A 23471-nucleotide genomic window follows, 5' to 3' on the forward strand; every position below is an offset into this window, starting at 1 on the left:
AGAGAATAACAGCCTTTTAAACTCTACTCAAAGTGTCAGGGCCTCACCCCCTGCAGCCACCCCACCTTTAAATCAACAGTAAAGGGTTCACTGATTTCCAGGGTAATAGGAATTTGCTCTTATTTGAATGTGACATTAACATGGATATACTGTTCTCAGGAGAACTGACTGCTATGGGCCAGAGTTGGACATCGATTTCACACCAAATTCCCCATTGATCAGGCATGGTAGGAAGTCTATTCATTGAACTGATAGCAGGATATAGCTATACAGTATTTGTTTTCCTTTTAATATACAGCTTCAACAGCAAGCCATGCATGAATTTAATAAAAGAAGATAATAATCTATCCATTCTAGGAGCTATAGACTGAACCTGGGTGGTTATCAGACCTGCCCTCACTGCTATAAATCCTGTCAAATAGGAGACTCATTTTAGCTTTACGAATGAAAAGAATTCTCATGTTTTAAATATACAGAATCTGTGCTTTCTCCTCATTCACGTTCAGTAAATTGGTAATGGTATTCAGTTATGGTTTATCAATGTAAAACTATCAACAGAAAAGAGTCAGACCTATTGTACTCTTAGAAACAAAACATTTGAAGGCAACAAAGTAGCTCTCAACAATGAATTAAAGTATTTGTAGCATCTGTTGCAATGATCCTTAGTTGTTCGGTAAGCCCTTTCAACCATCGATTCATATTTAGCTTTGGAGCTTTTATTAAGGTCATCTTACAAAACAATAAAAGGAGATGCTTTGAATATGCTAATGCCTTCTACTGCAGGAGAGCCAACACTGGTAATAGAGAAAATGGGCTGATGTAAAAGTCATTGACAACTGTAAGGGAAACGGAATGGGCGGAACGATTGTTAGCAGAGTGCTGTGTCTGCAGCTCAATCTGGGAATAGATCCTTAGCAATCATTTTCTGCTAGACACTTGCTTGTAAATGACAGAAGTTAGGCAAGAGGAATTACACCCATAATGCTTTTCAAGAAGAAAAGATCTGTACTTTTAAAACATAGGTTGCAAGTTACTTTCTAGATGCAGAAGTGGCTCAAATTCAGCTCTTACTTTTCACTCACCAGTAAAGCCAAAAAAGGGACTCTGGGTGCAGACTGGAATAAATAAGCTGGGCTGGCATTTGTGAAGAGTGCTGCCTCGCAGACCGCGTTCTTGTTTCATGGCACAACAGGGTGGCACGGCTGTTCTTACTGGCATAATGAAACATCAGAATTTCAGTAAACTACGTCATCTCTTCTTTCTCCTTCAGCAGCTCATGTGGAAGGAATTAAAGCTTTGCTTTCTACCTTCCCCAACCTAGAAAATGTGATGTGGTTTTGTGTAACAAACCTCTCAGAACAGCGAAGAATGATATCAGGCAATTGCTAAAAGAACTGTGGAGCCTAAAGGCTACTTGCCCTTACCCCAAGGCACAGCACTCCAGCAACTCTACAGTCACAGAACTGGCATGGAAAACTGAGTATGGTAATCAGTTCTGCTGAGATAACTAAAGTAACAGATGAACAAGGTAAAGGAAAAAAAAATAATCCTCCCAACTTTCTTTTAATCATACCATTCTAGTAATCCTTCACAATTATTATAGTAATTTTAAATGAATAAATATAATAAAAAATAGAAATGCTTGGGAAAGAGATTCAAATGCACTCATAAATTCATTTATTTCCCCATGTTTAGCTGATGAGGAAAAACAGACTGCTGTTAGTTACATGCAATTCGTTCCCCCAGTCAGCAAAAAGCATAGAAGGTGGTAACAGCCTAAAAAGAAGCAACGGCAAGTGAACAGAAACAATGCAGGGTGGCAGGGCACAGAAACGGGGCCAAAATTCCTGGTTTTAGCACTGTTCATCCTTACCTGAGGTAACTCCAGGAATAGCTGAGACTTTGCAAAAGGTGAGGTAGGGCTCTGGAGTTTGGCCTGTGCTTAATGAAACGTATAGAAGTTCTGTTGAGACACCTTTGCATAACGTGCAATCGAAGGAAACAGTGAGGGCAGCCTCTGAAAGTCCCACCACTGAGCCAGCGGTGGCTGAGTAGAGCAGCGAAGAGATGAGTAGCATCATGGGTGATGGGAGCACAACTCAGAGCATCAGGGAGATCAGAGGACAGTGAGGTAAAATCCTCTAAGTGAAACACGAGACAGAGAAAACCTTGTAAATAAAGGAAAAAACCCAAAGGCTTTGTTTTCATTGTACACAATATAAAAACCACTGCCGTACCAATATAAATGTTTGTTTGAGACCAATATGTGGCAGCAGCATCTGCTGTTGCCAGTGTTAGTAAGACACAATCAAAAGACAGTTGTAAGCCTAGCTGTGTCCTAACCTACATAGGAGCTTTCATCTGCACAGCTCAAAATGCTTTTTTTCCCAAGACTCACAGTGATTGAGGCTGGAAGGGATCATCACATGGCTTGACCATCCCTGCCATTAAATTTTATCCAGTTACTAAACCAAACACACAGTGATTGTCTAAGAAATAACTTACATCCAGATAAAACAGAGATTCTCAGAATCTGGACTGAAAATCTTGGGAAATGGAGAATCAGTCTGTCCTGGGAGCATATTCCAACATTTAATCATACTGATATTTAATAAAAAATTATATTTAATCTAAATTCATCTAGCTTCAGTTTCCAGCAATTCTCAGGCTTTTCTTAGATTGGTTAAAGAGTTCTTTAGTACCTTCATTTTCTTCTTGTGAAGGTACTTATACACTGCAATGAAGGCATCTTTATCCTACTCTGATAAGATTGAGCTCTTGAAGATCTATTATTATAAGTAGGGCTTACTGGAAACAAGACCCGTGTTTTGTTAGGTCATCAGAATTCAGGTATTTTTTTCCTACTATAAAATAAAATGGAATTTCTGTAACCCACAACACTAAACCCAAGATTTTTCCTATTTACTCCCAAATTACAGATGAACTGTTTGATAGCAATTAGACCTATCAGCAATACCTACATTCCTAAAACCTTCTATTTATCATACCTTCCGTGTGATGGCTGTCATTTAAGATGAGCTGTCTGCATTGTGCACTGCATTGTGACACCATTTTTTAGCTATGCAAAAAACCCAAACCACTCTCCATTTTCTGAATAAAGAGCTTGAGGTACAATGCGATAATGCCAACAGTGGCAGAAATTTAAGAGTAATCCGGCTATCCTCTTGTAACACATTAAACTTTGCTAGTTCGTCCAAATCTCTTCCTTATTAGTCCTCTCACTTTCTCTCTTTCCTTTTTGTACCCTAATCTGTGCCATCTTTTCTTTACCTATGTTTTCCTACGGAATAGTTGTAAAATGGTTATAATTAGGGACAAGTTCTAAGGGAACAAAGGAACAATGCTTCAGATTAATACAAAATCCTGGAATTTAGGTATGTGTCTTCTATGAACATCAGTGGGAATGTAAGGAGATGGTTTAAATATCCCATATTTCCAGTTTTCAGTGTATTTTTTTCCCCAAGAGTATGATTTTGAGTGAAAAAGAACTCCAGCATTATCTAAAATGAACAAGGAGTGCAAAATATTAGATTGTTTCAGCAGCTCCTCAGTTCCCTATTATTTTTGAAATACCAGTTCTGTTCAGAAGGTTGATTTTGTTAAATCCTGGTAAGCTCAAAAGCTAATTTGAAAAAGTCCCATCAGTGTATTTTCTGAATTTTCAGAATGCTCCAAAATTCCTTTTGGCACTGAAAATCCAAAACAAACAAAAAAAACCCCAAACCAAAACTCAAAATCCTGTTCTGAACGTGAAAATAGACCAAGAACCAATTTTTTTTTTCTTAAACTTTTCAACAACTTCAAATTCTTAATCACTTTTGTCAAATTAAACTACCAAAACATTAGGATGACTAAATATCAAATGACTTCATCATTGACCTTTAAACTACAGTGTAGAATGGGAAATAATACTACACAATGGGAACTGATAAATATAAAAATGTCTTTTTAAAGAAAGAGGCATTTTTGCTGTTGATAATTGAGGTGACTTACTATGTTATCTGAACAAAAAACAAGACAGTGCCTAAAAGATTTTCCTACTCACTTGGCAAAATAATCCTGAATATTAAACAAGTCATCACATTTTCATTGCTGTGACACTTCAAAAGGGAAAAAAAAATAAATGTTAAGTGTATCAATAGCCATATTGTATATCTAGTAAAAAATTCAGCCAGATTTAGGCAGGACAAAAGCTCTTAATTTTAGATTCAGATCCATACCTAAACCTGTCAAGGAATTTCTTCTCTAGAAGATGGTTCCAAACCATCATTCTTAAAAGTAAAACAAACTAGCCATATCTAAAGCCGTATGGGCAAAATCATCCCAAAACCCATCTCCCCCGGATACTAAGTCACAGAAATTAGCACTACTAGAAACCACAGTAGCCAGAGACATCAAATTTATAGACAGAAAAAAGGTTTTGAGAAAGAAGATACACAAGATCCTCCAAAGGCAGGGAACAAGAGATGAGAAGCAGTTCTACCATGCAAAACCACTGCACTAGGTCCCTGAGATGCTGAGGCTCAAAAGCTATTTTCAGGAGTATGATAGTGAATGAGGTGAGGGCAACGTATTTTGCTGTTGGATATTTGGGTTCTCACTTCACTAAAAACTAGGATAAACTTTTATGAGTCATTAAAAACCACAGGAATTAATGCTTGAAGCTTGAACACTACTTTTTACTAGTTGCCCTTTTCCATCCACCAGTATCTGGTTTTGATTAACCAGGAGGGTACAGTTCTGGATCCAGGCTGTTGTTGGCTTCAGTAGGTGCAGAGCCTAATGCAAAAAGTCAGATTGGTAGTAGTTCTTAGGAGCCTAAATAAAGCACATCAGTATTTAGCGCCTGCCACATCCAGTAGGAGTTTGGCACCTGGCTGCTTCTGAATATCATTCTCAGCATTTATCTATATCTTTACATTTCTAAATGTCTTTTAAAATCCTGGCCCAATAAAAAAGGAGGGACTAAATGATACCTCAAAATGAATGTGCAGGGGAGTTTATAATCCTGGCACACATTCATTACATACAGTTCTCCATATCCTGGGCCACAAGAGCTGAACACAAGCAGGTCTTCTGCTGCCTGACAAGGGTCATCTGTCCTGAAAACTCTCCCTCTCTTGAGTTGCCTGGGACCAGTTCTGCTTGTGGCAGCTTGTCAGCTCCTTTTTTAAAAAATAGAACCTTTTGACAATTATTTATATTACACAACAAGAATCTTATGTCTTATGCTTCTCATGAAAAAAAAACCTCAAAGACAAAGTGGAGCTTTGTTGCAAAGGGCTATGAAGAACTGTGTCTTGTATCGGTATATAGAGAGTTCTGCCACTCCACTTAAAAATCAGAAACTCTTCCCTAGCTCCAGTGACTTGTAGCTCTTCACACTAGCAGAGTGAAGTTCATTCCAGCAGGAATGATTAAAGAGTTGATATAAAAGAGAATCATGGGATCCCTTAAAATAAGAGTAATATATGCTTCCCACTGTGTAGCTTTTTTCCTTATAGAAAGCATCCATTTTATCAAAATAATTGTCAGATAATACCAACCAGTGACCACATATCATAGTTCATGGTATACAAACTGAACCTGATTATTCCGCAGTCTCAGGGGAGCACCTTACTCATCTTCTACTTCTTGTGTGTCGGTCCATTTTGATGATTGATACACTTCATTCCTCAAAATTTCTGTATTTTACAAAGCCTTACATGCCAGCTCCCTGCTTTCTCACTGAGAAATTAGTACATCATACACTTCTTTGAACATACCTTTTAAATGTCACTGAGAATGGAGTTCAGGTTTTGCGCCACTAAACCTCTGGGATTATAGCTGGACACATCAAAATCAGAGATGCTGACTGCCGAGAATGCAAGCAAGCAAGTAGCTGGGTACTCAGCTTGTGTGAAAATTCTGCCAAATAATGGAGGTACTCAAAACCTTCTCTAAAAGTCTTATGTCTCAACAGCTATAGTTTAAAAACATCTCCCACTGTACAAATATCTTACGTGAAAACAGGAACTTCACTTTTCCGAGTGACCACCATGCAAAACCAGCTCACAGTTCAAGTCTGTTTCTCAGCAAAAATATCCTGGATAGACTACATTAAATTTAACTGCTAATGAAGGTAGCAGTCAATGGATCAGCATGTGCCAAGAGAGGAGAAACGGAGAAAATAAATGAAAAACAGTTGAAGAAGGAACTTGTTAAAGAGTATATCTTTTTTAGAGTGCCTCCTTTTAATTATTCTTACAGAAAGCAATCAGGTTTGGACTCATCTTTTGTACTCACCCTATATTAAGTCTTTCATTTTCCTCACTGACTTAAAGCAATGTTCTTTATTCTTCCCACTTCAAATGAAATATCCACATCATTTGTTAATGCAGGTTCTTGGTTGTCAAAGCTTGTAAGGGTCCTTCAGTTTTGGGCAACTCACTCACAGAGCCCTAGGCTTCAATCCATGAGATGTAATAAGGTAAACTGTAATATACAAGCCATGAACAGACTCATATCTATGGAAAAAAGGTTTCACTTTCTAATGCTCATATAGCTCAGGGTAAATTCAACTAAAATCCCGTCTGACTCTGACATAGCATGAAAGTAATTCTTATTCATTGGAAATTAGGTGGTAGCAGAAAAAAAAATCTTTATTTTATATAAATATAAGAATTTCCTCTAAAGTGGTTTTCATTTTTGTCCTGAGGGGAAGGAGGGGAATGAGTTACAGGGGGATCTTATTCCATGTTTTGTTCTTTGTGTGTTCATGTTCCTTTCATTTTGTCTCTAATTTAGGGAGGGGGGAAATTGTTCCATAACAACTCTTTAACTAACTTTGCCACCCTGATCTCAAAGGATAAACTAGGTGTTCATAGTTTACCGCTCCTGCTTCTACTTTCACGTTACAAATCTAAGGAAAGAGACTTTATGGACATTGAATATCCCATACATCCTGATGAACAATTCAGCCCTAAAATAATTTCTATGTCATTATTTTTGTGTGCTTTTTAACCTGTTGTTCAAAGAAAGATGAATTTTATACCAGCAATCAGTGCTAATGTACAAATTTAACTCCATTATATTATTATAATATGCCACGAAAAAATATTGGATTTTTTAATGGCCTTGCTGTTAAATCTTCCTACTGTTCTTTATTTTTCATATCAGGTATTACACTCTGTCCCTTAGATGTTCAGAGCCCTCATGAAGTTTTGCCTGGTTGTTCAACAAGAAAAGAGATTTCCCTGAGAACCAGTTCTTCCCAGATGTATAGTGCCTCCGTATGAGGGTCGTTCTTTTCTCCCAAATAACAAGTGGTAGGACAAGAGGAAATGGCCTCGATTTGTGCCACGGGAGATTTAGGATGGATATTAGGCAAAATTTCTTCACCAAAAGGGGTATCAAATTTTGGAACAGGCTGCCCAAGGAAGTGGTGGAATCACCATCCCTGGAGGTATTTAAAAGACAGGTAGGTGTAATGCTTAGGGACATGGTTTAGTGGTGGTTTTGTCAGTGCTGGGTTGATGGTTGGACTTGATGATCTTAAAGGTCCCTTCCAACCTAGACGATGCTGTGATTCTATATTGTATTCAACATGGATAAAAGACATGTAATCCCTTATAGTATAGCATATATAGTAAGACATGGGTTTCTAAAATCAGAAAGAAATATAAGCTAACTTGAAAGTCCTCATACCTTTGAAGTATCTGGGCAAAAAAATGCCAACACTTAAATGTTGAACTGGGAGAAGAATCAGGCTTTAAGGAACTAATTTTAAAACATACGGACAGAACTACAGCAAGTAGTAAAACTGTTTGAAAGATGTATTTGCTACTACATTTCCAAAAAAAAATGCAATTTCTTGGAAATGAACCAGTTTTGATCGTACTTTCTTGACTCTAACCAAAATTCTCTGGCAAAAGAGTACAAAAGAGCAAAAATAGCCCAGTCGGTGCAGAATTAACAAAATGATATGGACGGCAACATCCCTGGGTTAGGAGCGTGACTGTACTAGGCGGAGCTGGCAGCCTCACGGGCTTTTGCTGGAGTCAGTCCACTTCATTACACAACTCGATATTCAGCAGTCCACAGCCAGCTCTTGCCTCCACTGCCTTGCCATGACAGCACCAACCTGGGCCGGCAGAGATGCATGTTTGACTTTACTTCAAACTCAAAAGAGCAGAGATCTGACCCTGCCCTTTCAGCGCTATTTGAAAGCCCGTTACCACCATCTGAAGACATGACACAAAGTAAGGTTTTGATTTAGAAAATAATTTTTTAGCAAATAACAGCATCTTCTGGCCAGCAAGGTCAAGAAGTACATGGAGAAATAAGGCTCTGAGCTCAGATAATGCTCCTCTGTAGTTAGGCACACACAAATCCGTGAAACACTGTGAATATTCCCCAAAATCGAGTGCTACAGCAGTGAGAGAGTGGGCTACACCCTACTGAGTTCATTCACATGAATAGTCCCAGAGCTTTCCATCTGACTGTTTGTGTCAATAAGGCAAACAAGTTTTGGCCTGTCCTGAATATTGTTCATTACAGATTGCAACAGAGCAGATGTAATTATGTAAGTGAGAGAAAGGCAGCAGGAGCAATTCCTAAAGGCAGGACATCATTAAGATTTCACAACAGGCACATTTTCCCAAGGGATCCAGAGGAAACGAGAGCCATGGATTTCCTGAGGCCAGACTCTATGTTTGGCTTCATACATCCAAGTGCATTCTTAATTGCGGCATTCACTTGAAAGGCATAAAATTCCTTGGGAAGTGAACAGGATTTGAAACAATCCCTAAAAATATGTCCAGTCCTTCATCCTACACAACACGGAACATGCGCTGGAAAAGAAAATCCCCGAATGGTCAGTTTTGGAGATTTACCACATGCAATTTTCTCTGGATAACAGACAAATAAACGTGTGCGTTGCAAGGGAAGCAGTTGCTACATGTTTTCATTATCAGGGTATTGTCAATGAGAAGAACCGAGTCTGTAGGACAACTCTGAAACAAGTCAAGAGGTGTTAAGAGTGAAAGCAACCAAAGCCAGCTGATGAGTTTAACATATCCAACAGGCATGGAAAGAGTTGCTGGCTGGGTTTGCATTCAGATTCATTATAGGATCAAGAATCAAGAAAATACTTTGTCTTGCCTTAACATTACAGCAAATTCTTTATTAACAGGTTGGAAATGGCGCTTAAAGCTAGATAGTCACACCTTTGGGTGAGGAAAGTCAACACATACACTCAGTCCATTTTTTGTTTGGGTTTTTTTAATCTAGTGAAAATTGAATTAGGATTAAGAAAAATCACATGCTGACTGGCTTTAATTAAAGGGGAAAGCTTCAGAAAGTACTCCGCAAAGAAGGAAATTTCCTGCTGGGAAAACACCTTGAGAGAACTGTCCCAGTGCCTGTCTATGTTGGCGTAACTAAAATTGTTCATACATCACAACAATGTAAGACCATCACGCTGCCACCTGAGCTGCTTTGCAACAGTGAAAATCAATGTAGCTGTGTATGACACTGTGCTATATAGTTTTATAAACACAGACATACATATACCATGCAAATACCACACATATGTGTCAGACAAATAAGAACATCCTAGGAACTAGAGCCAAATTCTGATCTCATAAAGAGGGAGCACCTCTATTGGATTTAATGTGGTAGAACCCCGTGTGTGAATCTTGCCTAGCTCTGTTAGGTGGCAGTACCATTTCTGAATTGCTCCACTTCAAATTTTAATCAAATCCACTCCTTTGTGGCTATAATACACTGCTTCATAATAATGAAGCTTAATGAACAGAATTAAAAGTTGATTAATTGTAAGCACAGTTAAACACAGAAATGCTTTGCTGCTTTGCCATAAAATCTGTCTACTGTTAAAAACTTGTCACTTGCTGTCCTCTCTGTCTTTGGATTTTTAAACAGCTTTTATGGGCTTTTCAATTCCTGACTGCAATTCAAATCCACTTTCATTTTTGTCCTCCTTGGTCCTTCATCCTCCTGCACCTCCACTTCTTTTTATCTAAAGGCAGAAAGCCATATCAAGTTTAGAAAATCTGAGATACATATCTGACATTGCCACAACCTTTTTTACAAAGTTTAACAGAACTCATAGTGTAACAACACAGGATGGCATTGTCCTGTATCTTTGCAGAGATTCACTCAGAGCCACTCTACTCATTAGCCGATCTCGTAAGAGTATGGCGCTGACTTACGACTTATCACACCTCAGTTCAATCCTCAGCATGTTGCCAACCTCTAAACATGAGAAAATGAAAAGAATGCTCTCTGCATTACAGGGAGCAAGGAGATAAATAGCTGAGGGAGGTAAAATATTGAAAAGAGAGGATAAAGATTGATTTTGCCAGGGGAAAAAAATGTTGGAAAAAATCATATTGGAAGTTTTATGCAGCATTATGTTCATATGTTTTTGTCTGATTTTGTCTTCCTCAAGGGGCCTTATCTGGATCATGTTCCTCTCGTAATCTTATAAGTGCCAATGCAGCCAAGGTTTCCACAGCAGTGTATTGAGCAGACATATCCTTCAAAAAGAGGTGCTGTGAGACATCCCGATGTACTTACGTATCTATAGGCAGAAGACTTAAAGTTAAGCAAATACTAACTGGGCCTTCTTAAACCCTTGGGAAATCCTTATCTGGCTTATACTACCTGTTGAACACAAACTAAATTTGCCTGATTTTAAAGGATATTTTGGGCTCCTAAATCACTTGGCCACACAGGAAAGGGGCTATTTTAATTTATAAACAGAAATCAACAACTATATTTTCTACTGTCTTTTTTCCATGAAGGAAACATGATTTTTCAAATAATTTCAGTCTCCAGACATCTAAAGGAGAAGTAATGGTTTTAACTAAACTATTTTAATTTTCTTTTTGCCAGATCTTCACACATATGCCAAGATTCAAAAAGACTCAAAAAGTTAATCAGGACATTGAAATATTTGAAAAGTTTAAAATTATATATGAAAAATACAGATTCCTGAGATATTATGTATCTCATTCGTGTATTTCTCAAAGCTCTAGAAAATAGGCAGATGATACAAAGTCTTATCAAAAATATAAATGCAGTGTGTCAAGTGAAAAATAATAACGATTAGCTTAACAGCGTCTTGGGTATGTATCTTTTATAATACACGATGTATTGTGAGTGTATTTTACTCAGGTTACAGAATTAAAACAGTAGGAGGTCTAATTTGAATTAATATACAGGTTCAATGGGAAATATTGATAGGTTTAAGTATGATTCCTTGTAATATGCTGGTTTATGCATTTACAGTTTGGTTGATGGGGAAAATGAGCTGCATGGGCTAAATTTATACAGTCTTCTTGAAACACATTTAAAAGAAGTTTTGAAGAAAGCACAACACACCAATTGCTTTCATAAATCCAGACCCCATTTCATGTGGTGCATGAAATTGTTACTTTCCTTACTGTGCACAGTATCTTTGAAAGTCTAGGAGGTGCCTGCCATTTCTCAAGAGAGACTCGATGATACGTGCCGTGCTGTCTACTGCAAATTTGCCTCTGTTGTTGTTTTGTTGCTTTCATCTCTGATACATATTGTGCATCTTCCAGCAAGGACAAGCAGTCCACACTGGTGGCAAAGCTAAGGGTATCCAACAAGTGTCGCGCAGCAACCTTGTCAGGGCCACCAGGATTCCTGGGTAACCTGAACCCCTCTGGGAGGAAACAAACCTACAAAGACCATGAAGGCTGATAGTCATTGCTCGTCGACCCTCAACCACCACGGAGGAGCCTGTGCAGCATGGGACATAGACCCCAGTCAAGTCATTGGTGTCTCTTTCCTGAAACCTCTGTCTAGACCTCCCCTTTCCCTTTCCTCTCTGTAACACACATTTTGTACCTATGAGCCTTCGGTTACCTCTGAAGGTTGGTCACTTTGCCGTGACAGCGCGGAAACCCTTTCTTTCCATCCCAGGGATCGCATTCCTTTCACAGTTCAAATACAGGGTATTAGCACACAGCCACTTCTTAGTATTGAATAGGAAAAGAGCTTAAAAATCAGACTCCTGAAGTGAGATGGCAACAGAAGTAGCCATTACCCTGTAAAACACTTCTAATCTTCTAACTATTGGGAACAAAAAACATATGGATAGTAATGAGCTCTCCCTGGCCCCAGAGTGCCAGGTGACTTCAGCAACTTATCGTCAATCTGTAGCTATAGAGAAATACTGCAAATTTGCTCCGGGAAAATGTCCTGCTCGACATTAGATAGCCTGGCTGAGTGTTTCCTGGTAGCTCCTTACGCTTGTGAGAGCAATTGTTATTTTGTGGAAAAAAAAAAATGAAACCATGTTAAGTGCACAAGTAAGATGACAAGCATCTTACTGTTCTCTAAAAACCCTTCCTGATTGCATGTCACTCACTTTAAATTCTGATTAAAAGAGGGCATTGAGAATCTCAGCTGGGAATGCAAAAGGATAAATGGACTTATCATCAGCTAAATTTTGTACAGACTACCAGGCTGGGTAGCATTCATTTCAGAGCAAACTACTAGGGACCGCCACTACCCAGATGTTAGCATATGGTCTCACATTGCAACATTTACAGTAAAGCATTGCAAAATTGTTTTTTTAAGAAAAAACACCTCTCATGCAAATGGAAGTGTTCTCTGTAAAACTAAGGGCAGTATTGACATCGAGCAGTAAGGACAGCTTTATTTAAAACCTCAGAGATGAGGAAATAACAACACACATGGGAAACTGAGAAGTGTAGTCTGTACTGAGAGGCTAAAATCAAGCGTCCTGTCTTGGCATGACTTTGAAAATACCTTGTTATAGCTTAGACTTAGAGACTGAAGCAGAGTGGAGGACCAGCTGGGGACAAAACAGACTAAGGGAGGACATGGTCATGCTAATAATCAGTGTGAATGTACTATCTGCTCATTTTTTATTCTCAGATGGTTTTCATCTATTATATGGAGAGACAGAAGAGCAAGACTTCCGTGTGGTGAAAGCCAATGTGGGAAGATTTATCAGCCAATATGAGCTGGGACACAAAATAAAAATAAGCCTGTTACTGAAGGAGCGTTTGTGATGACTGAGGTGCAGGATAAGAAAACCAAATAGCGAACGCCTACACAGGATCTTGAAGGTGAGAAGAAACACAGATTGTCTTCTTAAATGTTCAGAACATGCAACAAGGCTTAAGTGGTTTATTAGTCAAGGGTAGAATAAGGCTCTCTGGGATGCCATTAATTGTTTAGGATATCCTGGAACAAGTGCTTCTGCATATTCACTTGATCTCAATCTCTTTCTATGCATTACGTTACTACACTAACACCCCAGCTGTATTTGCTGTTCATTGTCATTTTCTAGCAGTGAGCTAATGACACTGCTATAAAACAACGAGCAGCTGGTGGCACAGTACAAATAAGTATTATTCAACATGAATTATGAATGGCATGGAAGCACTAGAGAAAACTTTTCAAAATACGTGTGATAACACATCCCAATTCTTCTCCCATTCCCAGCTGCTGACTCATCTCTGAACACTGTCTGAGCAAGGGAAGGGGCCAGCAAAGAGCTCTGGTTTGGTTCGGGTGCGTCACCACAGGGTGTGTACGTGGCACTTGAGCAGTTCACTGAAGCACAAACTTGACGGTACATCACACCAAAAGACTGATATTTCTCATTCTAATTAGCCTGCATGCCACTGGAGCTTTTTGTTAGTATCGCACCCACTTGTGGCTGGGAGTAGGTGGAAGTGGTATGAGAGATGTGGACCTAAAACTGCAGTAACAAGTAAGGGGTTGCCCTACACAAACTTGCCTGGCAGGGAAACATGGGTAGATTTTGAAGCACTGGTCTTGGAGAAGGATGAAAAGAGAAATCTAAATCCACCAGCACCATGGAACAGGCATGGGAGAAGACCAGCACGTTCCAGCAGAGTCGCAATCCAACTCTGAGACTGTGGTTTCAGCAGAGATTTGGTTTGTACCTTGGAATTCACTGTAACGCACTAAGCTTGACATTCAACTGCGAAAATGGTGGTGTGAAGAGGGGGAGAGGACTGTCTCCTTTTATGTTGACAACTGCCACAGGGAGGAGACAAGAAATCCTTGCCTCCATAAATTGCTGAAATAAGAATGCATTTAATTTCTGTAGCTGTCAATGATATTTGGGGAAAACTAAATAGATAGGACTGCTTCTACCTATTTGCAGCATGCTGTAAGGCAAACGCAGCTGTTGATTTCTTTGAAAGGTCTTAGATTTGCATTTTGTAAATAAACACATAAACAAATTAAGATCTCAAGAAATGTATGGTTTGTTCCTGGACAATGGGCTTTTCAAGATACATAGAGACATTTGTTTGTTTTTTAAAATAAATTCTGTTCTAGAAAGATGGTGAGAATTCAGTGGAAAAGCACTGTATTGACAGAGTCAGAATACAGCCTCAGTGAAGTCTTCAAAAAATGGAGCCTTTAAGTTACACACTGAGGCCTTCAGCCTGCAAGGACTTCATGCATATACTCGTCTTTATAGATTGCAGTTAGTCCCACTGATGTCAATGCAATTACTTTCATGGATAAAGTTAGTTATATTCCATGTGTCTCAACAGATCATAGCCTGCACATACGCACAAATACTACATCACAATGTCATTTATATACACAAATGGTAAAGTCATTCCCTGTTCACACATTTAGATAGCCAATTCAGATGAGCAAATACTTGATTCAAGAAAACCTTAGTGTGAATGGGGTCTTTTTGCTAATGCACATCTTCAAAAAATCAACTTACTTATAATTGAAGTTGAAACAAGGACCGCTATTCAGTTTGGTAGCATATAAATGGTTCCCGAGGAGAGAAGAGGGTGGGTTGTTTTCAGATAACCAGGTATAAAATTACCTCCTGTAACAGTTCTCTCTGACAGAGATCTAGCATGGAGCTGTAGAGGAGGGATGCTACCTTCATCTGTAGATGCAGGAGATTCCTGAAGGCAGAACAAAATATGAGCGCCCTCCATTTCACAAGAGACATCAGTATGAGCTCAGAAACCTTCATAAAACAAAGCAGAGCTTGATTACCACATAGATAGAACCAGGCTCCCACTAACTCTAGCATAGTTTTTGTTATTATTATTGGACCACTGGGGTACCCAGAAGTCAGGGAATTTCAATACCCACACATTCTCATTGAATATTAATGCCAGAACCATTAACAATAGTGGCTAATAATGCAGCTTTTCGCTGCCATGTGAATTACACATCAATATTAATGAAGCCTTTGTTAACAGTCGGTGTTCTTTCCTTTCTGTGTCTCTGCCAGGATTTTGGACTGGTTTATGCCAACAACACACACTTAGATGTCAACCCTGAACAGGTCCTAGACATTTCAGAAAGGGCTTTCTTTTGCAAATGTACATTTCAATTAAGAAGTATGTCACATCAAGGTAGTTTTAAATTGATGGTTGTTCAGTTCTTTCCCCCTATACAGAATAAATGTGGCTTTATATTTCTGCATAACCTGAAAGTAAGGCTGTCTTTTATTTCAAAATATTATTACCACAGCCTTTGTACACAAATTCTAACACAATCATTCACAATTATATATGGTTCTCCTTCTTCCCAGAATCAGATATACCAAGAAAAGGCAATGGTTTTGTGATGAGAAATGGAGACGAGTAGTTTCCAGATCTGTAAGAAGCCCATGGTACAGATCGGTAAGCAAGTTCAGCCTGAATTCTGCTATTCTAAACAGGAAATTGTTCCAGTGCTTTGAACCTTCATATGAAATTTAAATGCAATTGCCAGAAGCATTACCTTATTAATAAAAGTAGAAAAGCATCATTACTAATTATCATGAGCTTCATTTGCATTTTCTAAACATTTACATTATCTAATCTAACTATGTAACAGATGCTTGCATGATTTCCAACTCAGCTCTTTTCCAAAACGAATACACGACACCAGTAAATAAGTGTTGCTTTGGACTACTCCTGTCAGATACAGTGTCTTACTTAGAAAGGAATTTCATCAGCCACAGAAGCAATACATTTTTTAATGAATACCAAACCACTTAATTTCAGCACAGCTGATCAACCTTGTTGAATGCTGCATCAACTGATCCCGTTTCAATAGTAGATCCTGCAAGATATCTGCAACAAATTACCTCTTTGAAAGAAAGATTCAATTGATTTGCACTAATCTAATTTAGAGAAGGCCAGAATAAAATCATACTGGGACTTAATCTCATCTGAATACAAACAGTACAAAAATGCTGCCGATAAGTAGCTGATGTAATGCTCTAACACACCAGGGGGCTGATGTACCAATCCCGTTCCCATTGAGGAGAGCACTCTGCAATTCCCAGTGGTGCCTCTTGGATTAAGATTTGAAATTGCATGTTTAGCATAGCATATCTGGAACTTAATATCACAAGATTAAAAGAGAAAAGAAAAAGCAGTGTATTCTTTGCAACAGTTGTCATGAAATGGCAATGACCAACCCCTAGATAGATCCACTATGCCCAGCACAAGGCCCCTGGTGAGATAACACCCAGAAAGGAATCAGTGTTTTCCTTCTCACAGCAGCAAAGGAGCAAGAAGAAGTGCAAGGAAGCCAACACAGCCCCAAACCTGATCAAATCACAAGGAAGTTCTTCTCAGAAGAATTGTATTTTTCTAAGCTTAAGGTAGCATGATCTGATGTCACTGCCAGTAATCATCAAAAGTAAATGAAACCACTAAAGTTGCTTTTCCTTCCTTCAAAACAAGCCCTCCAAGTTTTGGTGGACAGTCAGGCAGCTGACTTCCAGCAAAACCATCATTTTGACCAATGCCATCAAGTCCACTGCAGCAAAGAACGGAACCGATTTTACAGCACAGGACAGGATGCGCTAAAAGCCTGTATCTACAGTAAACGCACTTTGAGTCAACACGCTTCATTTATAGACATTTATTTGCTGATTTACTGTGTAGATTTAGGGTAATTCAGCCCTCCATCTTACTGTGTCTGTAAAATGGTGATAACATTCCATGCTCCATGGGAAGTTTGAGGTTGAACTTACTAATGTTTGTAAAACACTCTAAGATGCTGCAATTCAGGCAGTAATATGAATGTAAAATGCCACTGTACTATGGCTATTATCTTTAAATTCATCAGCTTCACCTGGAAATGTATTTTTTCTAAGGGGAAGTACAAGAATTCTTCCTTATTGTATACTACAGAAATAACTGTGAATATTTAGGGAGTTATTTTAAATTAAAATAATTCTAACTTAAACTTGGAGAACTTAAAACTTGCAATATATTCTGATCACCTGGGACAGGAATCAAAAATAAATGGATGAAAAGACAATAGGTACAGAGATGCACAGATGAATCACGTTAGGGGAGCAGAAAGAATCTTTGGATCGTAACCTCCAAACCTTACAAAACTGCTTTGTTTGCGATTGACTTTCTGGTTGTTCACAGTTCTGTTACCTTCATAGAATATGCCAAGAACACGAAATTAGGTAGATGGTTAACACTGCAAGTCTGAGGACTGAGCGTGTGAAATCATTACCCACTAAAACCCTCTTCAGTCTCCGAGCATCCTTATTCCCTCACACTTTTGCAAATTGTCTCAGCTATCGTAAGAGTATTTCCACGTTTGGATTCCTTTGTCCCTAAATTAATGTAAAGTTTACTGGATTATTTGAAATTTTATGCCATGATTCACATCAAATCCCTGGAATGAAGCAGAATGGTAGGCTGGCTTTCTGTACAGCCAACATGAAGAATGGAAACAAAACCCCTCATCTCTATAGTTTAAAAATTAAAACATATAACATTTGTCATTACTGTGGCTGCAATTTAATGAGTTTCCGCGAGTGTGAAGAGAACATGGTTTCTGACGACAGGCAGTGTTTTGGCATTAACAGCTGTCCAAATCTACTTCCAGTTATAAGGTCTTTATAAATGTCTGTCTTCCAGGAGTACTCATGTCCGAAAACTGTGTTTTACGTTCTACTTGATTTCAGTAGCTAGCTGGAAGTACACACCCAGCAGGCTGACTTCCTACTTTATGCCGTACTCACATATTTAAAATACGCCACTGAAGAGAAAAGGATTCATGGATTAAGGTATTTACCCTGTTTTCATTTTCTATTTTCATGGCCTCAAACAGAAAGCAGAATTTCATGGTAAACAAACCCCAACATGGGCTAAAACAATTCCCACTTATTATTCACAGCAGAGGTAAAGCAGGATTTCAAAGGCTAGGAGATGCCCTCAATTTGCATCCTGCTTCATTTGTCAGTAAATCTGCTTGCTGTTGGGAAGGCGTTTGCCATTCTGTTCTATTAGTCATTCAGTTAAAGCAAGACTTGTAATTAACACTTGTGATAATTAGGCATTGGTTTGGTTTGGAATCAACCTCTGTGTTTTAATTAAATCTCAGGAACTGACAAAAACGGATATGGGGTTTTGTTTAGCCAAATGATTAAGCGGTATTTTTTTATCATCTTTTTGTAGAAACCGGGCTATTTTCTACCCCAAGCAAGTGGGAATGTTTCATTGTGGATTTAAATGAACAGGTTGCAAATAATTACTATTTTTCTATTTAACGTTAATAGGAAACTCATTCTAAAAACAAATCACTAACCTCACACAGAATGCTTCTCTCAACGGACATATTATCTTTATGACAACACTAGGTCAGCCAACAGTACCATGTATTACACATGACTTATTCTTTATTGGAAGATGGGGAAAAGATATCCTAATATCCTCGCACCGAGCTCAACCTATCCCAGTAAACCTGTTACACAAACATTTTGTCCACCAGCAAACAGACAAGCGAACCTGCCATGACAGATTCCAATTACAAGAAAAATATATCTTAAACAAATGAAACCCTTGTGTACCTAATGGCGCAATACAATAATTACAAAGACGATTGGGCCATCTGTGCCTCAAATTTACGGCCTTATCATGTACAGTCAGACCTTCCTAAAGTAGCTTGTCAAAGGAGCAGGACTTAAAAGGAAAGAGCTGAATGAGTGTGTGCCTACATCTTTAAGTAGCTTGCAAAAAACTGAAGACAATGTTTTGCTGATCAGTTTTCAGAAGGTGAAAATTCCAGGTCAAAATTAAGATGAAATTAAGACTTTGGTAATGAAGGCCTTTTTTTCATCTGGCAAATGCCTGGTGGTGAAAGGTGAATGGCCAGGAGGAGGGGCTGTATCTGGGAGTTTCTTTAAGAACATCTTACAGGTCAGCACTGGGCTCCAAGCATTGCCTCTCCTGTCAGTGGGGATGCTCGGGGGAAACTACCATCACAGAGGGGGGTTGAATAAGGCAGAGAAAGGGAGAAAATAGTTGATTTGGTGGTGGTGGGTGGTGTCATTGAGGAGGTTGGAGGAGCTGGAGTTTAGGAAAATGCCAAACACCGCCTGATCACTGAGTGTGCAAGAAAGGAGCTGGCTCTAGACGACTTACAATAAGGAATGAGCAAAACGGGGAGCAAACAATATAAGAGCATGCTGTTTAAATAAAATAAGAGCATGCTGTAGTGTATTGCCTAGGACCCAGTCCAGGGCTTCTTTCTCAAAGAGAATGTCCTTGGGAGCTGCATTATCAGCAGGCAGAATTAAAAAGCTTAAAATATACTTTTGAAGAATCACCAAGCTTTTCATTTTAAACTTCAGCGGAGACAGATTATTCACTACCTTAAAACAAAAACATTACAAAGGAATGTGCCGGAAAAAGTGATATATGTCAAGGTCCTTTCCTAGAGATACATCTTTCCCCAGCAGCAGCTAGTTCAGAAGTCTGTATATTCTAAAACCAGCCAGTGCCACACAGAAGAAAGCCAGAGCAGCAGAGACAGTCAAGCTTTTACAGCAAGTTCACACTCCAGGATTCATTACAGAGCCTTTTAAATGGCATTGTGGTGGAGATACGAAGCCCACATAGAAAGCTGAGGAAATGATGTTCATCATTCAGAGAGACTATTCTGCAATGTCAGGGAGGAGTCCACTTATTTCCCTCACCTCCCCCCCCCCCCCCCCCAAAAAAAAAAGAGAGATTAAATAGTATTGTTTCATACATACTCAACTGCATTTTGTCAAATAATTTTAACTCAAGTTATAAGTATGTCAATGGATTAAAGGACACACAGGGGACGGCAGAACAATGACACAACAAGCTAATCTGTGCAGAGAGAAATGAATAAAGACCATTAAACTCATTGGAAAAAGATAAAGCAAGCAAAGAATTGTCTCAGCCTCCACTGCAAATAGTTTACAGATGCATAACGTGCATAACTATTACAGTGAAATGAGTTCTCAGAAAAACTCAGCTGAGTTTGATGTAAACTTTTTACTTCTCTCAGTACAGTTATCGATGAAATGCAGTTTTGAATGACAAGGAAAAGAGAAGAGACTGTGGTAAAACTAGGGGCAGAGCAAAGAAGCTAAAACTGAAAAAATAAAATAAAAGTAGGGAAAATACAGGAAAGTCAAAATACGGAGAAAATGTACAGAAAAATAGATATAATAAACTGTAGATAAGAAGAATGAGAGAACAGAACTCAGAATCGGAGATAAAGCACTAAGGAGGGGAAAAAAGGAAGAAAATCTGGTTTGAATAAGATAGGAGAAGACATGGAGTGCAAGGTACTGTATTAAGGCTGACAACACTCCCACCCCCAAAATAATTCAACATTAAAAATCTTGAAATCAGCAGGAGGGGAAAAGAAAGACAGCCAGCAAGTTTTAAAAAGGAACAGAAGTCAAGTCACAAGCAGCATGCCCAGAAAATACCATCTTTCTCCAGCATGCAAGTCCTGCGCTATGGGAAGTAAGAACATTATCTGTGTTGTTTTAAGTTGGCAAACTGAGGCATTAGGCAGCAAGGAGACTTGCCAGTCTCTTGCAATAGTGAGAAAACTGGGACTTTTTGCTAATAAGTCCCAGTCCAGCTGCCGCCAGCATGCCTTTGGCTGGGAATTGCCAAGAGGATATCGTTCTTACACAAACTCTTATCTGAAAGGGAGAGGGACAGCCACGAGCCACTCTATGTGAAAATGATCCCACCCAAAGGTGGAAATGACTTAATGCTTTCTAGCTTCAGGCTGGTCATGAGCTAAGCCTTAGTCCCACTCAAGAAGAAAAAAGAAATAAAGCAAAACACTAATACTGTGGAATGAGTAGAATCTAAGTCTGCTTTCTCACTTGCCCTCTCCAGCAAGGAAACTGAATTCCAGGCATTTACCTTTGGGCACAGGTAATTCTCATTCATCTTTGTTTCACTCAAGGGCTCAATGCTGGGGCCAGATGAGGTTTTCCAACTGTTCCTTACTGTCACGAGCTAGTCTGGATTTCTGAGCTTCCCTCTACCCCGAATTAGACAGCCACAGTCTTCTTCCTGGATGAGGTCATTTTTTTCAATATTTTTTTTTCTCCCTAAAGGACAAGCCTGTTTTATTTGGTATAAGAAAATGAAGATGTCTTCAAAAACTGCATGGTATCCCCAGGGTCCTGTCCAAGAGGCAATAAATTCAATAAGACTTTTTCTCTTGCCTTTAAAGCACTTTTGGAGGAGGCCTTAGAAGAGCTGTAATGCTGTTGGCTCTGCATGTCCAGTGTAGCTACAGCAAGAGACAGTACCTTCTCAGTCTCTGAGTGTGTCTTCGGTTTCATGGAATAAGGAGAGGAAGTGACTGCGATCATAAAATCAGAGCACGGGACAGAGTGCCACACATGCCACCTGTGCCACCGCTAGGGTCTTAGCAAACAGAGGCATGTGAAAATGGATGGTGGCTGAAATCCCGTCCCTGCATTTAACATTTCCAGCTTCAGCTCAAAACAAAATGTATTAGGGCATGGAGTTTAGCCTTAGAATTAATGTTGTGAAATCTAGCCATTTTATCTTAACTGTTGCAATATTTTGGGGGTGTTTTCTTCTCATAATCACACTCCTACCTGTGTTTCAGTAAGAATGTGAAATGCTTTTAATAACTTCTTCAGACTCCCAATTGGAAAGAAACTTTTGGAAATGTGAGCTAGCCATGGCATGCATTTCCAGAAAGCAAAAACATTCTTGAAATGACTGATACTTTAATAGCTCCTGTGTTTCAAGTCAGCTTCAAGATTCTTTGTGGCTTTAATACTAAATGATACCACAAAGGAATAAAAGCCCTTTTCTGTCTTCTTAGAGGTTCCAGGCCACAGCTTGTCACCACTCAGGCTGCCTCCTCGCCTTTAGGGACCACTGGGACAGAAGGACACTGTTGGTACAAGAAAGAAGCAGAGCCTTGGCTCCAGTCCTCAGCTGTGCCCAATGGCACTGACTGGAAGGAGAAAAGAGTGGTTGGGGAAAAATCCTGCCCGCAGGGACCGAGGAGAAAAGAGTGGTGAAATCAAGTCAGAGACGTTGTCCCCAGCATCTCCCCGCCTGCTGAAGCACTAGACCTGATACTGCTTCTGCTCTGGGTTTTGTCCCAATCAAGCCTTACGTGTTTGTGCTAATCTCTTTTGACTAAATTTTCCTTCTATCTAGCTGCCAGACCTTCTGAAATATCTTTTTCTTCCCTTAGTTGCTTGAACCTAAAGGAACTAACCCATAGTTCATGGTGCTTTGGTACTTGAAGACCAACTGGAAGGCAGTACCACGTTCTGGTTAAGGTTGAAGTGACGTCCATCAACTCACTTGTCAGAAACAGGCTGAAATTTCTGGATGGGCATGTGGATACAGTGGGGGAGGATGGGGAGAAGAGAATTTTCCCACCTGGCAAAGAGATTCACACAAAAAGAATCACAAAGCAGAGAAAAAAGTTGAAATTTCAAATAAAAAAATATCAAAGCATGTCCAAGGATTTGGTCTTTGGAGCATCTTGTTTTGTTTTTAAAAAATGCCATCCCTCAAGTAACTGAGAAAATTTGGAAAATTTGTCCCAAAATACTGTTAAAATAGGATTCTTTCTAGAGCTACTTCTTTCCAATAGGCAATGAACTGACATTAAAAACAATCAAACATTAAAAAAAGCCACACCAACAAAGAGTTTTTTACCAGAATGAAAAAAGCAGTGAAGAAGGATGGAAATAAACCCTGCATCATCTTGGAAAGTAACAAAAAGGGCGGAAGGAAGAGAGGGAGGAGGAATCTCCAAAACTTGCCCAAGTAATGGATTCCAAGGGAAAAGCCAGTAAAGCATGTTAATGAATAACCAGATGCTTCCAAAGCCAGGAAATCTCCTCTTCCCCTCAGCCATTTTCAGACCAGAGTGAACTCCCCTTCTTGCTCCCAGCTCATTGGTACACACTGAATGCTCAGTCAGACGCTTTCTATGTGCCTCCTACAATGCTTATTAAAACCAAGGAAAGTCTTTGCACCATTTGATTTTGGAGCAGCCTCCAAGCATAGCTGTGCTGCGGTTAATGCAACACTTAAGTTTGCTCTGAGACGTGACACCACATTTTCCATTAC

The 23471-nt window shown here is 39.2% G+C and overlaps 1 long non-coding RNA gene across 2 annotated transcripts in view; it reads left to right on the top strand.

Moving 5' to 3' along the window:
• LOC141743214 (uncharacterized) overlaps positions 1-22846 on the top strand; it is a 40642-nt gene extending 17796 nt beyond the window's left edge. Inside the window, exons 3-6 of one of the 2 annotated variants that reach the window (XR_012586981.1) lie at positions 12958-13151; positions 15632-15722; positions 17976-18124; positions 22582-22846. This is a non-coding gene — a long non-coding RNA (uncharacterized LOC141743214). Of the gene's footprint in view, positions 1-11624; positions 13152-15631; positions 15723-17975; positions 18125-22581 lie in introns of those variants that run through there. The other variant, XR_012586980.1, reaches the window with a different exon arrangement.
• Positions 22847-23471: the final 625 nt, after the last annotated feature.

Source organism: Larus michahellis, chromosome 4 (genome assembly GCF_964199755.1).
Source record: "Larus michahellis chromosome 4, bLarMic1.1, whole genome shotgun sequence".
In the NCBI taxonomy this organism is placed as follows: domain Eukaryota; kingdom Metazoa; phylum Chordata; class Aves; order Charadriiformes; family Laridae; genus Larus; species Larus michahellis.